The following is a 17,134-nucleotide window of genomic DNA, read 5'->3' as shown; positions in this document are numbered from 1 at the left end:
GCCTCCCACAACCGCACGGCCCGGCCAAGCCTCCCCCATACAGAAGCGCCCTGTGCTGGGGACCTCTGCACAGGAGCGCCCTCCCTCCCTCATTGCTGCGTTCCCCTGACGGGTAGAGACACGGCGTGGAAGCTCCTCAGCCATAACTCCGCACAAAAGAGCTAATCAAAGAGTGCTTTTAATTGCGGAAATGGCGGAGGGGAGCTGCGGGTACCTATCAGGAGCAGTGGGTACTTGACTGGACTGTACTCCTGGGCACCTGGCTACACAGCAGAAGCGGGTCTGATGTCAGAGGGCTTCCAGTTCAGGTGGAGATGCTTAATTCAATGTGTATGTATGTAACTGTATTAATGTGTGTACATATAGCCAGTTGGTGCTTCCCTCCCCTCTGTAGAATAACCCCCCCCCCCCACACTATTGGCCTTCCATATGGAGGAGACCCCCTCACTACTGCCCTACCCTCCACATCCCCCTTCCCTCCTCCCACTGCTGCCCTCTCATATGGAGACCCCCTCACTGCTGCCCTACCCTCCACATCCCCCTTCCCTCCTCCCACTGCTGCCCTCTCATATGGAGTAGACCCCCCTCACGGCTGCCCTACCCTCCACATCCCCCTTCCCTCCTCCCACTGCTGCCCTCCCATATGGGGGAGACCCCCTCACTGCTGCCCTACCCTCCATATCCCCCCTTCCCTCCTCCCACTGTTGCCCTCCCATATGGAGGATACCCCCTCACTGCTGCCCTACCCTCCACATCCCCCCTTCCCTCCTCCCACTGCTGCCCTCCCATATGGAGGAGACCCCCTCACTGCTGCCCTACCCTCCACATCCCCCCTTCCCTCTTCCCACTGCTGTCCTCCCATATGGAGGAGACCCCCTCACTGCTGCCCTACCCTCCACATCCCCCCTTCCCTCCTCCCACTGCTGCCTTCCCATATGGAGGAGACCCCCTCACTGCTGCCCTACCCTCCACATCCCCCCTTCCCTCCTCCCACTGCTGCCCTCCCATATGGAGGAGACCCCCCTCACTGCTGCCCTTCCCTCCATATCCCCCTTCCCTCCTCCTACTGCTGCCCTCCCATATGGAGGAGACCCCCCTCACTGCTGCCCTACCCTCCATATCCCCCTTCCCTCCTCCCACTGCTGCCCTCCCATATGGAGGAGACCCCCTCACTGCTGCCCTACCCTCCACATCTCGCTTCCCTCCTCCCACTGCTGCCCTCCCATATGGAGGAGACCCCCCTCACTGCTGCCCTACCCTCCACATCCCCCTTCCCTCCTCCCACTGCTGCCCTCCCTTATGGAGGAGACCCCACTCACTGCTGCCCTACCCTCCATATCCCCCCTTCCCTCCTCCAACTGCTGCCCTCCCATATGGAGGAGACCCCCCTCACTGCTGCCCTACCCTCCATATCCCCCCTTCCCTCCTCCCACTGCTGCCTTCCCATATGGAGGAGACCCCCTCACTGCTGCCCTACCCTCCATATCCCCCCTTCCCTCCTCCCACTGCTGCCCTCCCATATGGAGGATACCCCCTCACTGCTGCCCTACCCACCACATCCCCCTTCCCTCCTCCCACTGCTGCCCTCCCATATGGAGGATACCCCCTCACTGCTGCCCTACCCTCCACATCCCCCTTCCCTCCTCCCACTGCTGCCCTCCCATATGGAGGAGACCCCCCTCACTGCTACCCTACCCTCCATATCCCCCCTTCCCTCCTCCCACTGCTGCCCTCCCATATGGAGGAGACCCCCTCACTGCTACCCTACCCTCCATATCCCCCCTTCCCTCCTCCCACTGCTGCCCTCCCATATGGAGGATACCCCCTCACTGCTGCCCTACCCTCCACATCCCCCTTCCCTCCTCCCACTGCTGCCCTCCCATATGGAGGAGACCCCTCACTGCTGCCCTACACTCCATATCCCCCCTTCCCTCCTCCCACTGTTGCCCTCCCATATTGAGGAGACCCCCTCACTGCTGCCCTACCCTCCACATCCCCCCTTCCCTCCTCCCACTGCTGCCCTCCCATATGGAGGAAACCCCCTCACTGCTGCCCTACCCTCCACATCCCCCCTTCCCTCTTCCCACTGCTGTCAACCCATATGGAGGAGACCCCCTCACTGCTGCCCTACCCTCCACATCCCCCCTTCCCTCCTCCCACTGCTGCCTTCCCATATGGAGGAGACCCACTCACTGCTGCCCTACCCTCCACATCCCCCCTTCCCTCCTCCCACTGCTGCCCTCCCATATGGAGGAGACCCCCCTCTCTGCTGCCCTTCCCTCCATATCCCCCTTCCCTCCTCCTACTGCTGCCCTCCCATATGGAGAGACCCCCCTCACTGCTGCCCTACCCTCCATATCCCCCTTCCCTCCTCCCACTGCTGCCCTCCCATATGGAGGAGACCCCCTCACTGCTGCCCTACCCTCCACATCTCGCTTCCCTCCTCCCACTGCTGCCCTCCCATATGGAGGAGACCCCCCTCACTGCTGCCCTACCCTCCACATCCCCCTTCCCTCCTCCCACTGCTGCCCTCCCTTATGGAGGAGACCCCACTCACTGCTGCCCTACCCTCCATATCCCCCCTTCCCTCCTCCAACTGCTGCCCTCCCATATGGAGGAGACCCCCCTCACTGCTGCCCTACCCTCCACATCCCCCCTTCCCTCCTCCCACTGCTGCCTTCCCATATGGAGGAGACCCCTCACTGCTGCCCTACCCTCCATATCCCCCCTTCCCTCCTCCCACTGCTGCCCTCCCATATGGAGGATACCCCCTCACTGCTGCCCTACCCACCACATCCCTCTTCCCTCCTCCCACTGCTGCCCTCCCATATGGAGGATACCCCCTCACTGCTGCCCTACCCTCCACATCCCCCTTCCCTCCTCCCACTGCTGCCCTCCCATATGGAGGAGACCCCCCCTCACTGCTACCCTACCCTCCATATCCCCCTTCCCTCCTCCCACTGCTGCCCTCCCATATGGAGGAGACCCCCTCACTGCTACCCTACCCTCCATATCCCCCCTTCCCTCCTCCCACTGCTGCCCTCCCATATGGAGGATACCCCCTCACTGCTGCCCTACCCTCCACATCCCCCTTCCCTCCTCCCACTGCTGCCCTCCCATATGGAGGATACCCCCTCACTGCTGCCCTACCCTCCACATCCCCCTTCCCTCCTCCCACTGCTGCCCTCCCATATGGAGGAGACCCCCCTCACTGCTGCCCTACCCTCCACATCCCCCATCCTTCCTCCCACTGCTGCCCTCCCATATGGAGGAAACCCCCCTCACTGCTGCCCTACCCTCCATGTCCCCCCTTCCCTCTTCCTACTGCCCTTGTTGTGAGGCCAGGCGCACCTTCATGGGACTGCACAACGAAGGCGTGCACAAGGTGCCCCCCCTGTCATTTTTTCCTGGATCCGCCCCTGCCCATGGCCCTCTCTACATTATCTGGGCTTCATCTGGTCTTGGATCTGAACCAAGATTTACTAACTTTCCACAATCTTGCTTCAATTGCATTTCTATAGCAAACTTCTAGGTTGTATAATTCATTATCGCACTTTTTTTCTTGATAAGTCCCATTATGGGTGTAATTCCTTTATGCATGCTTCTTACAGACATAACTATGCAGTCTTTGTGCACTAACAGCTACAGTGCACTGAAAACACTCAGGGGGTAATTCCAAGTTGATCGCAGCAGGATTTTTGTTAGCAATTGGGCAAAACCATGTGCACTGCAGGGGACGCAGATATAACATGTGCAGAGAGAGTTAGATTTGGGTGGGGTGTGTTCAATCTGCAATCTAATTTGCAGTGTAAAAATAAAGCAGCCAGTATTTACCCTGCACAGAAACAAAATAACCCACCCAAATCTATCTCTCTCTGCACATGTTATATCTAACCCCCCCCCCCTGCAGTGCACATGGTTTTGCCCAATTGATAAAAAAAATCCTGCTGCGATCAACTTGGAATTACCCCCTCAGTGCTGTCTTCACTCTGTTCTGTGGAAGTCTGTGCAGTGCATGTGCCTAATATGGCATCTGCATGATGCTCTGGGTGTCCTAGTAGCTTGTGTATCTGGGTGCCTGGGTCCATTACCTGTTGGAACTGATGTGTGTGCAGTGTTGATATTGCAGTGTTATAGAGGCACACACACCAAAGAAAGAAAAGAAGTTACCCAAAGCAAACAATCAGCAGCTATCTGTCATTTCATTTTTCAATGCTAGATCAATGGTACAAGTTGCTTGGGCAACTTCTCCACTTTATCTCTCTTCAAGGGTTAGGCTGCGGAAGGAGGTTAGGATTAGGCACTAGAGGGAATGTTAGTTTTAGGGACTGGGGATAAAGTACTCAACCAAACAGCTCCATCCGACGCCTCCACCGAAAGTGCTGGTCACATGGCCACTGAGACCCGGAAGATAACACTGGAGACGCTACTCACGCCGTGACCAGGTAGGGTGACTGCTCGGCCACCAGCAACATTCGGTCGCCATTTTCTCCTATCAATGTCATCTGTTTAGACATGATAAATGCTGACATTGTCATTGTCAACATGCTAAGCATGTCGACATGGCGCATGTTGATATTTCAACCATGTCAACATTCCCATGTCAACCTGATGCATCTTGACAATAGAACTGCCCCCCTCCTGTTCCTGGCTGGGGTGCACATCGGCATTCCTCTGTAGAGCCACAAAACGAGTTTTATGGTAAGAACTTACCTTTGTTAAAACTCTTTCTGCGAGGTACACTGGGCTCCACAAGGATAGACATTGGGGTGTAGAGTAGGAACTTGATCCGAGGCACCAACAGGCTCAAAAGCTTTGACTGTTCCCAAGATGCATAGCACCGCCTCCTTTATAAGCCCGCCTCCCTGCACAGGAGCTCAGTTTTTAGTTAACCAGCCCAATGCAGTAGCAGGAAAAGAGACGACAACAGTTAGTAGCCACAAACACCACATTCTCACGACAGAAGAAGTGTCAGCGGCTAATGCCATACCAACCCAAAGAAGCTAAGTGCTTCAAGGTGGGCGCTTTGTGGAGCCCAGTGTACCTCGCAGAAAGAGTTTTAACAAAGGTAAGTTCTTACCATAAAACTCGTTTTTTGCTGCGGGGTACACTGGGCTCCACAAGGATAGACATTGGGGATGTCCTAAAGCAGTTCCTTATGGGAGGGGATGCACTGTAGTGGGCACAAGGACCCGGCGTCCAAAGGAAGCATCCTGGGAAGCGGCAGTATCGAAGGCATAGAACCTTATGAACGTGTTCACTGAGGACCACGTAGCCGCCTTGCACAATTGTTCAGTGGTCGCACCACGGCGGGCCGCCCAAGAAGGTCCAACAGACCGAGTAGAATGGGCTGTAATGTGAGCAGGAGCTGACAGACCAGCCTTCATATAAGCATGTGCAATCACCATTCTAATCCATCTGGCCAAAGTCTGCTTGTGAGCAGGCCAGCCACGTTTGTGAAATCCAAACAGTACAAAGAGAGAATCAGATTTCCTAATAGAAGCAGTTCTCTTCACGTACAGTAGATACGGAGAGCCCGTTCCACATCCAAAGACCGCTCTTTGGGAGACAAGTCAGGAGAGACCAGGGCCGGAACCACAATCTCCTGGTTAAGGTGGAACGAAGATACCACCTTAGGTAAATATCCGGGATGAGTTCAAAGAACCGCCCGGTCACTGTGAAAAGTCAGATATGGGGAACTACAGGACAAGGCACCCAAATCCGACACTCTTCTAGCGGAGGCAATAGCCAGCAAAAACACCACCTTAAGGGAAAGCCACTTAAGATCAGCTGAGCCCAGAGGTTCAAATGGGAACTCTTGCAATGCCTCTAACACCACCGACAAGTCTCAAGGAGCCACAGTCGGGACATAGGGAGGTTGGATATGCAACACACCCTGAGTAAAGGTATGAACATCAGGCAAGGTCACAATTTTTCTCTGAAACCACACCGACAAGGCAGAAATATGAACCTTGAGGGAAGCCAGACGCAGATCTACATCTAGGCCCTGCTGCAGAAAAGCCAAAAGTTTGGCCGTACTAAACTTGGAAGCATCATAATTGTTAGATGCGCACCAAACGAAGTAAGAATGCCAGACCCTATGGTAAATCCGAGCAGAAGCCGGTTTCCGGGCCCGCGACATAGTTTTAATGACCGCCTCAGAAAAACCTTTAGCCCTCAAGACAGAAGCTTCAAGAGCCACGCCGTCAAAGACAGTCGGGCCAGGTCCTGATAGACACAGGGGCCCTGAACGAGGAGATCTGGGTGTTGTGGAAGTAGAATCGGACGCTCTGACGATAGGCCTTGCAGGTCTGAGAACCAATGCCGTCTGGGCCACGCTGGAGCTATGAGAAGCAGGATTCCTCCTTCTTGCTTGTACTTCCGAATTACCCTGGGCAGGAGTGACACCGGAGGGAGCACGTACGGCAGCCGAAACCTCCATGGCACCGCCAGCGCATCCACGAATGTTGCTTGAGGATCCCTTGTCCGAAGACCGGAACCTTGTGATTGTGTCGAGACGCCATCAGATCCACGTCTGGAAGGCCCCACCTTTCCACTATGAGTTGAAACACTTACGGATGGAGGCCCCACTCTCCGGCGTGTACGTCCTGATGACTGAGAAAGTCCGCTTCCCAATTCAGGACTCCCGGAATGAATATTGCCGATATGGCCGGTAGATGGCGTTCCGCCCATTGAAGAATCCGTGAGACTTCCTTCATTGCAAAGCGGCTGCGAGTGCCGCCTTGATGATTTATGTAAGCCACTGTGGTGGTGTTGTCCGACTGTACTTGAACAGGACGGTTCTGTATTAAATGCTGGGCCAGGTTCAATGAGTTGAAGACCGCCCGCAATTCCAGAATGTTGGGAGGAGAGACTCCTCCTTGGTCCACCGACCCTGAAGGGAGTGTTGCACACCATGCCCCAACCCCTTAGACTGGCATCCGTCGTCGACAGGACCCAGTCGGATATCCAGAAGGGACGGCCCCTGCACAATCATTGGTCCTGGAGCCACCAGTACAGCGACAGACGGACCTCCGGAGTCATTGAGATCATGTGAGACCTGATCCGATGAGGCAGGCCATCCCACTTGACCATGGGGGTCATTCCGAGTTGTTCGCTCGTTGTTATTTTTTTTTCGCAACGGAGCGATTAGTTGCTAATGCGCATGCGCAATGTCCGCAGTGCGACTGCGCCAAGTAAATTTGCTATGCAGTTAGGTATTTTACTCACGGCATTACAAGGTTTTTTCTTCGTTCTGGTGATCGTAATGTGATTGACAGGAAGTGGGTGTTTCTGGGCGGAAACTGGCTGTTTTATGGGTGTGTGTGTGTGTGAAAAAACGCTACCGTTTCTGGGAAAAACGCGGGAGTGGCTGGAGAAACGGAGGAGTGTCTGGGCGAACGCTGGGTGTGTTTGTGACGTCAAACCAGGAACGAAACTGACTGAACTGATCGCAGATGCCGAGTAAGTCTGGAGCTACTCAGAAACTGCTAAGAAGTGTCTATTCGCAATTCTGCTAATCTTTCGTTCGCAATTTTGATAAGCTAAGATTCACTCCCAGTAGGCGGCGGCTTAGCGTGTGCAAAGCTGCTAAAAGCAGCTTGCGAGCTAACAACTCGGAATGACCCCCATAATCAGCCTCTGGAGGGGGTGAGAATGGAATTGAGCATACTCCACCATGTCGAATGCTGACACCATGAGGCCCAGCACCTGCATCGCCGAATGTATTGACACTTGCGGACGAGAGAGGAAGCAACGAATCCTGTCCTGAAGCTTCAGGACTTTCTCCTGAGACAAGAACAACCGCTGGTTGTGAGTGTCCAATAGCGCTCCCAGGTGCACCATGCTCTGAGCAGGGACCAGGGAGGATTTCTTCCAGTTGATGAGCCACCCGTGGGCTTGCAAATACCGGACAGTCAGATCCAAGTGACGTAGGAGATTTTCTGGGGAATTTTCCAGGATCAACAAGTCGTCCAGATACGGTAGGATCCTGATCCCTTGACGGCGGAGTTCCGCCGTCATCACCGCCATAACTTTGGTGAAGACTCGCGGAGCCGTGGTTAAACCAAAAGGTAACGCCTGAAACTGGTAATGGAGGTTGCCAACCGCAAACCTCAGGTATTGCTGATGCGATGCTGCTATAGGAATATGCAGGTAAGAATCCTGTATATCCAGGGAGACCATATAATCCCCAGGTTCCAAGGCCAGAACAATAGAGCGAAGGGTTTCCATATGGAATTTGGAGATTCTCACAAACTTGTTCAATGCCTTGAGGTTGAGAATGGGGCGGGAGGACCCATTCGGTTTCGGGACTAGAAACAGCGGAGAATAGTACCGTTGGCCCCTCTGAGCAAGAGGCACCTGGAATACCACTCCTGTGTCCATGAGGGTCTGTACCACCGAATGTAGAGTCTTTGCCTTCACCTGATCCGAAGGGACATCTGTCTGGAAAAATCGGCGAGGGGGACGGTTTTTGAAGGCTATGGCGTAACCTCGAGTGACGACTTCCCATACCCAGGCATCTGAAGTGGTCTTCAACCATTCCTGGGTATACCCTAGAAGCCGGCCCCCCACCCTGGGGTCCCCCAGGGGGAGGCCCACCCTGTCATGCGGCAGGCTTATCGGTCTTGGAGGCTCGCTGACGGGCAGCCCAGGCTCTTTTGGGCTTCGGCTTACCAGGTTTGGAAGTGCTGGCCTGTTTGTGGTATGCCTGATCTTTTGCTTTACCTGAAGGACGAAAGGGATGAAAGGAAGTACTTTTAGCCTTCGGCACAGAAGGAGCGGTACTTGGCAGACAGGCAGTTTTGGCAGTAGCCAAATCAGCCACTATCTTATTTAAGTCCTCCCCAAACAGAATATCTCCCTTAAAAGGGAGTACCTCCAGGGTTTTTCTAGAATCCAGATCCACGGACCAGGATCTCAGCCACAATATCCGGCGGGCCAGGACTGACGTACTAGAAGCCTTGGCTGCTAGAATACCGGCATCAGAAGCCGCCTCTTTAATATAGTGAGAAGCTGTGACAATATATGACAAGCACTGTCTAGCACGGTCACAAGAGATTTCAGCTTCCAACTCTAGGGCCCACACTTCAATAGCTTCTGCAGCCCATGTCGCTGCAATAGTGGGCCTTTGCGCAGCACCCGTGAGGGTGTATATCGCTTTCAGACAACCCTCCACACGTTTATCCATAGGCTCTTTCAGAGACGTGACGGTAGTGACCGGTAGAGCTGCGGAAACCACCATCCTTGCCACATGCGAGTCCACTGGAGGAGGCGTCTCCCAATTTTTTGACAGCTTTGGCGCGAGGGGATAGCGAGCCAGCATCTTCTTGTGAGGCACAAACTTCTTCCCTGGATTTTCCCAGGATTCCTGACGTATATCCACCAGGTGATCAGAATGAGGTAAAACTTGTTTAACCACCTTCTGACACTTGAACCTATCTGGTTTCTTAGGAGGGACGGATGGCTCGGGATCATCCGTAATCTGTAGAATCAATTTAATAGCCTTCAAAAGATCAGGAACATCCACTTGTGAACTACCCTCCCCATCAGCAGTATCTGCAGTATCAGTCAGAATCTCTGGGGTCAGTGTAAGCGCTATCTTCATCAGACGAGGTGTCAGTGACAGCAGTGGATTGTGAGGAGGTAATAGCTCGCTTAGAGGACCCCATGGTCTTAGGCGAGCGAGGGTCAGACTTTTTAGTGGTCAAAGACTGGTTCAATTTCTTCAATTGAGCAGACAAGTTATCTGCCCACGGCGGGTTAGCCGCGGGGACCACATACGGTTGAACCGGCATATGAGGTCCCATAGGGGGCGTTAGTTTAGTAACTGGCGTATTCAGAAGTGTGGAGAAAGTAGCCCACGGAGGGTCATTATGGACCCCCGTTGCCACAGTCCCACTGGGGGGCAAAGAGCCCCCAGAACCAGAGCCCTCAGCTGCTATATTATCCTCATAGGGATCTGTGGCGTCAGCAACACTGGTAGTGTGTTCAGCCCCAGAACCGTTACCCTCAGTAGCAGACATGATGTAACTTGCAATATTAGGTAACACAGTACAATTGTCAGCAGCACAATACCTCTTGCCCAAACCCCTGCGCAGTGTAGTCAGCACAAGCAGGGATATAGGAGAGATACGGTGACTAAAATCACAGAGAAAAATACAATTACAGTATATCTTGTGAATATTCTATATTACAGTATTATAAGCCTGACGCACCAAGCCCCCTCAGGTTATAGAATATAGGGATAGCAAGTTGAGTGAGAGACACACGAAATGAAATTCACCCAGCAAGCTAATGCACACACATATAGTCACAGTTGTACAATGCAGAGGTTATTACAAACAATAATACTGCACTGGACTAGCTTATATATAGCTATGTAGTCAATAGATATAACACTGCACAGTAAAAAACTGGATGTATATCACAGGGCACTTGTACCAGAGAACCCTGACTAAATGCACTTTTGCTTAACTATCACTGTCTAAACGACATGTAGAATACTTAAGTGTCTTGTAAAGTCACAGCGCTGACTACCAGGCGGCTTTACACAGGAGGATTTGACCAAGCAGTCCCAGGAACAGTGTAACTGAGAGAAATGGCGCCAACACACTGACAGGGAGTGAGGGAGAGACAGATATGCAGCTCCAGGGCGGGAACATTTACTATAAATGGTGCCCTGGGGCTGAGGGAGTGGCTCCTGGTCTAAGCCTTATCCCCTCTGCAGGCAAAACCACCTGGTACTACGGCTACTTGTAAAAAGGTTTAGAGAGAAAACCTGACATATACCCATGCCCTGGTGATCTAGTGGGATCGCCTGTATGCCACAGTGTCCACCGCCAGCAAGTGCGGCCAGCCTCCCACCGGCCGCGCCGGATTGCGATACAGAACAGGTCCTGCGAGCGGGACCTACTCACCACCTCCCGAAGCGCGGCCACGCGATCCCGGAGAGCCCCAGCCGTGTGTGCCTGACAGGAAGAAAACCGAATCCTCCCGCTGTAGTTACCCGGCAACCAGGGCACGGGAGTGTACAGCGCCGCTAGGGAGAGATGGAGCTGCAGCAGTGAACGTCTCCTGACATCTACACACTGCTGCAGCCCTTGAAGTCTTCACTTTTCTTCTTAAAAAGCTCTTCTTAAGGGCTGCTAGGAGCAGCCCCTCTGTTAAGTGCCTGCTATCTGCGGCACCAACTACAAAACTGAGCTCCTGTGCAGGGAGGCGGGGTTATAGAGGAGGCGGCGCTATGCATCTTGGGAACAGTCAAAGCTTTTGAGCCTGTTGGTGCCTCGGATCAAGATCCTTCTCTACACCTCAATGTCTATCCTTGTGGAGCCCAGTGTACCCCGCAGCAGAAATTCTGTTTTTCATTATTATTATTTTTTTGTAAGGAAGCAAGATCACGCCCCCTTACATTAGGCCATGCCCCCATGACCTGGACCCAGCTATGCTGTCTACGGCCATGCTCCTAGGTAATCTGCCACTGGTGCAATATGATTCCCTTTCTTACTGGTGCAATACTGTATGTCAGGAGCGACATCTTCTGTTAGCAAAAGAGAAAATATTTTTATTTGGTGACATTCCATCTGTACAAAGTGCCATCTTTTCTTTAGATAATTTAGTATATTGACGTACCATTGTTTCCTGTACCTAAACAATTAGACAAGTTCTATACAATTAATGTTTTTTTTTCCTTTCTTTTTTATCTGAAGTGACAAGAAACCTCTCCATCACTACTTACAGGCTGTGAGAAAGGACTCATCTATGTAATTACAGTAATTGTTTACAGCTTACTAATAACACTTGAATTATACATCATTTAGCAACTAGCACATATTTATAAAGAAGTTTGCTTTGAAAAAATGTTATACAATGAGGAAAAACTGCATAAAAATAACTTACAACTGTCTGGTACACTTATATGAAAGGAACATATGGGGCTATATTTCCAAGGTGACTTCCTATCCTGGGTCCCAGAACAGGAGTGGCAGAGATTTGTTCTCTCATATTGCATACTCCCGGGACACACCAATTAACAACTGGTAATTAAGTTCATATACATGTCCTGTAACAATGAAATGAAAGCAAGCATTTAAAGGGCTGCAGCAAGATCACATGATTACCCTGGGAGTAAGTGGTAGGTCACAGGATTACCCTTTTATGGGTATGTCACATGATTACCCTAGGATTAAGTGGTAGGTCACATGATTATCTTGGGAGTAAGGTGTAGGTCATATGGTTACCCTGGGAGTAAGTGGTAGGTCACATGATTACCTTGGGAGTAAGTGGTAGGTCACATGATTATCTTGGGAGTAAGGTGTAGGTCATATGGTTACCCTGGGAGTAAGTGGTAGGTCACATGATTACCTTGGGAGTAAGTGGTAAGTCACATGATTATCTTGGGAGTAAGGGGTAGGTCACATGATTACCCTAGGAGTAAGTGGTAGGTCACATGATTACCCTGTGAGTAATGGGTATGTCACATGATTACTCTTGGAGTAAGTGGTAGGTCACTTGATTATCTTGGGAGTAAGGTGTAGGTCATATGGTTACCCTAGGAGTAAGTGGTAGGTCACATATTTACTCTGGGAGTCAGTGGTAGGTCACATGATTACCCTGGGAGTAAGTGGTAGGTCACATGATTATCCTGGGAGTAAGGGGTAGGTCACATGATTACCCTGGGAGTAAGTGGTAGGTCACATGATTATTTTGGTAGTAAAGGGTAGGTCACATGATTATCTTGGGAGTAAGGGGTGGGTCACATGATTATCTTGGGAGTAAGGGGTGGGTCACATGATTACCCTGGGAGTAAGTGGTAGGTCACATGATTATCTTGGGAGTAAGTTGTAGGTCATATGGTTACCCTGGGAGTAAGTGGTAGGTTCCACGATTACCCTGTGAGTAAGGGGTATGTCACATGATTACCCTGGGAGTGACTGGTAGGTCACATGATTATCTTGGGAGTAAGGTGTAGGTCACATGATTACCCTGGGAGTAAGTGGTAGGTCACATGATTACCCTGGGAGTCAGTGGTAAGTCACATGGTTATCTTGGGAGTAAGGGGTAGGTCACATGATTACCCTTGGAGTAAGTGGTAGGCCACATGATTACCCTGGGATTTTATCATTTTGGGAGGCTGATCCTGGTCTGACAAGCAACATGTTGTTTAATAAATTAGCTTAAAATGCTTGCACTTTTCTACAAATGAATTCATGGTGGCATCGCTGGACTGAAGCCTTCCTTGGTTCTCCACATTAGCAATGTTATAATGTACATTACAGGACTTTTTCCTCTGTGGAATGCCCTCCCACGCACAATAAGACTCACTTCTAGGGGAAAGTGTAAGAATCTCACACCCTATTACAATCCCCCCCATGTCTCCAAACCTTCAAGTGTTCCCTGAAAACTCCCCTCTTCAGGCAAGATTATCAAATTCTGGACCACCCACACACCCTTCAATGCCTCCCTATCTAATTACATTCCCTCTGTACAGTCCACCCATAATCTCGCATATTTTGTCTTTCTGCAATTCCACATCTTCCTCACCCTTGGCCAACATTGCTGTGTGACCATATCATATAGTCCATTACACATGGACCATTATGCAGTAAATAGCATCCTTGTGTCTTGTGTATCAATGCCCATTTCCCTATAGATTGTAAGCTTGCGAGCAGGGCCTTCCTACCTCTATGACTGTCTGTTATTACCCAGTTTTGTTCTATTACTGTTGTTCCAATTGTAAACGCAATGGAATATGCTGCGCTATATAAGAAACTGTTAATGAATAATACATTTTCTCCCTCTCTGGCATTTACGCCATTTATCCTGCCAGTCACAGTGGTCCCAACAAACAATTGCAGGTGATTGGTTTTACCCGTGCTTCTTCCTTTTAATGGTTACCATAGATTGCAGCCAGTGATTGGTTAAATGGTGGGGAGGGCTGTGTGTCACTACCAAGACCAAATTAAAGACCAGTGGTGGTCAGAGGCAGATTTACCGTTTGGCAACCTAAGCAGTTGCCTAGGTCTCGGTGGGTCCCAAGGGGCCTGATACGGGACTACCGAGTGCAGAGCCGGCCCTAGCTATAGCCAATTGCCTAGGGCACTTGCTGTGCCTAGGGGCATGCTAGAACCGGCTCAGCTAGGCGGTGGGCAATGGAGTGACCCGCCGTGACTTTCCCCCACCACGGACCAAATGTATTTTTTTTCTGTTGGTTGGTTCCGGCAGCCAGTAATTTAAGCCCCCTTCTATTGGCTCCGCCCCCTCCTCCACCGACCCGTGTATCGCGGCATATAGCCATGAGAGGGCAGAGCCTAATGATGAAAGTGCCCAGGGCCCTGCCTGTCCTGTGCAACCCCCAGCACTGCCACAGTGATCTGCTCCTGCAGCATCCGAGGCTCCATCCTCCAGGTTTCAGTGTGTTTGTGTGTATACTCTATATATGTGCCTATGTATGTATTCTGTGTGTGTTTGTATATACTGTATGTGTATGTGTTCTATAGGGTGGCACTCAATTTCCCAGCTGTGGGGATACCGGCACTCAGCATACCGGCGCCGGGATACTGACAACTATTTTCCCTCTTGGGGTGTCCACGAGCCCCCTGGAGGGAGAATAAATAGCGCGGCCGCAGCGTGGCGAGTGCAGCGAGCTCACAAGGGGCTCTTTTATGCTGGCCCCGCCGCCGGCATTCCGGCGGTCGGGATCCCGGCGCCGGTATGCTGGGCGCCGGGATCCCGACAGCCAGGCAAGCGTAGTAGACTCATTCTATATACTGTATGTGTATATGTATGTGTGTGTATATATACAGTATGTGTTCTACAGTGTGTGTGTGTGTGTGTGTGTGTGTGTGTGTGTGTGTGTGTGTGTGTGTGTGTGTGTGTGTTATATTTTTGTTTATATGTAAGTGTATATGATCTATGTGTAGGTATATGTATGTGTGCACAGACACACCCTAATGTCAGGTACCCACCAGCAAAGAAGCAGTTAGCTTCTCGACGAACGGGATCCCGGAGGTCGATATACCGACGCCGGAAATCCGAGGGAGGACACAATCCCAGCGTCAATGCACCAACGCCAAACGGGATAGGCATCAAAATACTGACAGACAGCATCCCGATCGTCCTGACAGCGGGATGCGCCGTCGTACTGCCACGGGAGGGGGGGGTGTTAGGTTTAGGCAGGAGAAAGGGAGTTAGGCACGGAATGGTTAGGGTTAGTGACCAGTGAGGGAGTGTTAGTGTTAGGCACTTAGAAGGGGAGGTTAGAGTTAGGCACCTAGCGGGGAGGGTTAGGTTTAGGCAGCCGGAGAGGGAGGGTTAGGGTTAGGCACCTACAAGGGAGGGTTAGGGTAGGGAAAAGATGAGGGTTAGGGGGCTGAATGGGGGCTGTCGGGATTCTGATGGATGGGATGCCCAAGTCGACTCGGTATACCGACAGCTGGCATCCCGTCCATCGGTATATCATACTGAACCCCATCAGCGTTAGCCTATTACATATGCCAGTGCCATGGCCGCGGTGAAGCGGGTCCACTAAGGATCGCAGAAAGCTGGCGAGTTACTACTCCGCAGATGCCATCTGTACTCCTCCCAGCTGCCCCTGCGCTTGTGCGACTCGTCTGACAGATTCTGTTTGCAGGATGCCGTAGCTGTGTGGACCCGTGGAGGTGATGGATGGAGCTAAGCGCACACTGAAAGAGCTGCTGAGGGGCCCGGACTCAGAGCGTCTGCAGGGCAAGGTGTCGGTGGAACTGAGCCTGCTGGTGGTACTGGAGAGAGTAGCCGCCCGCAGCCAAGGTTTGTCCCACTTACCCAACTCTCTGCTTCATGCCGGCTTTTCCCAATGTCGGTCAGTGTTCCACAGTAATGATATGGTGTGGTCTTCTCTCAGCTTTTTCATTAGGAGCGTTCTCACTACTGTTTTACCTGCTGCCCACACAGGCCCCACTCTCCCCTCACAATTCCAAACTCCCATCTGCGGCACCACCAACCCTCCTCCATGTCACCCATTACGTGTCACTAGTGTCTCTCTATGCCTGTCATCCACTACGTCCCTAGTGTGCCCCTCTGTCTATCTCCCATTGCCTCACCCCAATGTCACCCTCTCTCCCTGTCACCCACTACATGTCCCCAGTGTCCCCCTCTAGCTGTCCTGTCATCCACTAAGTATCCTCAGTGTCACCCTCTGCTTTTCTCCCATTGCCTCACCCCAGTGTCTCCATCATGGATGTTGTCATGACAAGCTGTTTTTGTGAATCCGTTGGACTCAGACCAACCGAAGGAGCAAGAGCTCCGGAATGCAGGAAACAAGGAGGAGGAAGGTAGGTCCTTTTCATATATTTATTCATGGTAACTGAGCAGAATTAGACTGTAGGGATACTGGGAATGACCAGTTCCGGGTTGGAAACTGTAGAGAATGTCCACTGAGTGATACGAGGCAAAAACAGGAGTATTGTGAGGAATAAGCTTTAGATGGTACGAAGATGTGGCAGAAGGGCACTATTTTCATGGGCTCGTGAATAGTCGTGGGTGTGTACGCACCAATGCATTCCTATAGATGCAGGTGTGTACGCGTGTTCCTGTGCACAGCCGTTGAGTACACTGTCCACGACAAACAAAACATGATTGCGACTAATTGTGGGTCAGATGGTTGTGAATATATCAGTATATACTGGCTCCCAGAATAACCAGCGCTGTGTGTATCACTGCTGCCACTGCACTCAGGACACAGAACTCTGCATGTCCTTTCTGTATAAGCCCGCCCCCCAGACACCTGTGAAACTAGCCAATGGGAGACGGTGGTGGGCCTATACAGGAAGGACAAGCTGAGTGCTGCATCCTGACTCCACGGGGAACGTCGGCGGCTGTGATACACACATCGCTGCTGATCCCAGGGGTCAGGGATCCGGCACACATATTACCCCCCTCCCTCCCCCCCCACCACCACATTATCAGCACCAGTCTCTCCCAAATATGTAAAAGCAGAAACATGGCATCATTGTTTCAGGAAAACAGAAATACAAGTTTATAAGATTTTTGGCTGGCCATTTGGCGAGCCTGCAGCTGATCATCAACTTCTCATCATGACAATGATGGGCCTATTTTTATGTGTTGGCCTGGAGCTGTCATCCCATCTGCC

At 51.8% G+C, this 17,134-nt stretch overlaps 1 protein-coding gene and 1 long non-coding RNA gene across 7 annotated transcripts in view; one reads left to right on the top strand and one right to left on the bottom strand.

Annotated features, from left to right (window-relative positions):
- NECTIN1 (nectin cell adhesion molecule 1) overlaps positions 1 to 17,134 on the bottom strand; it is a 383,707-nt gene that overhangs the window by 39,578 nt on the left and 326,995 nt on the right. The window lies entirely within an intron of this gene.
- LOC134966624 (uncharacterized) overlaps positions 1 to 17,134 on the top strand; it is a 355,275-nt gene that overhangs the window by 195,430 nt on the left and 142,711 nt on the right. For 2 of the 3 annotated variants that reach the window (XR_010188679.1, XR_010188678.1), the window contains exons 1-3: positions 11,709 to 11,765; positions 15,635 to 15,792; positions 16,209 to 16,316. The exons of the other annotated variant lie outside the window; for it this stretch is intronic. This is a non-coding gene — a long non-coding RNA (uncharacterized LOC134966624). Of the gene's footprint in view, positions 1 to 11,708; positions 11,766 to 15,634; positions 15,793 to 16,208; positions 16,317 to 17,134 lie in introns of those variants that run through there. 3 annotated transcript variants of the gene reach the window in all.

The sequence above is a fragment of the Pseudophryne corroboree genome, chromosome 10 (assembly GCF_028390025.1).
Source record: "Pseudophryne corroboree isolate aPseCor3 chromosome 10, aPseCor3.hap2, whole genome shotgun sequence".
Taxonomy (NCBI): Eukaryota; Metazoa; Chordata; class Amphibia; order Anura; family Myobatrachidae; genus Pseudophryne; species Pseudophryne corroboree.
The sequence above is the reverse complement of the archived record's forward strand: the minus strand, read 5'-3'. Positions and strand labels throughout refer to the sequence as shown.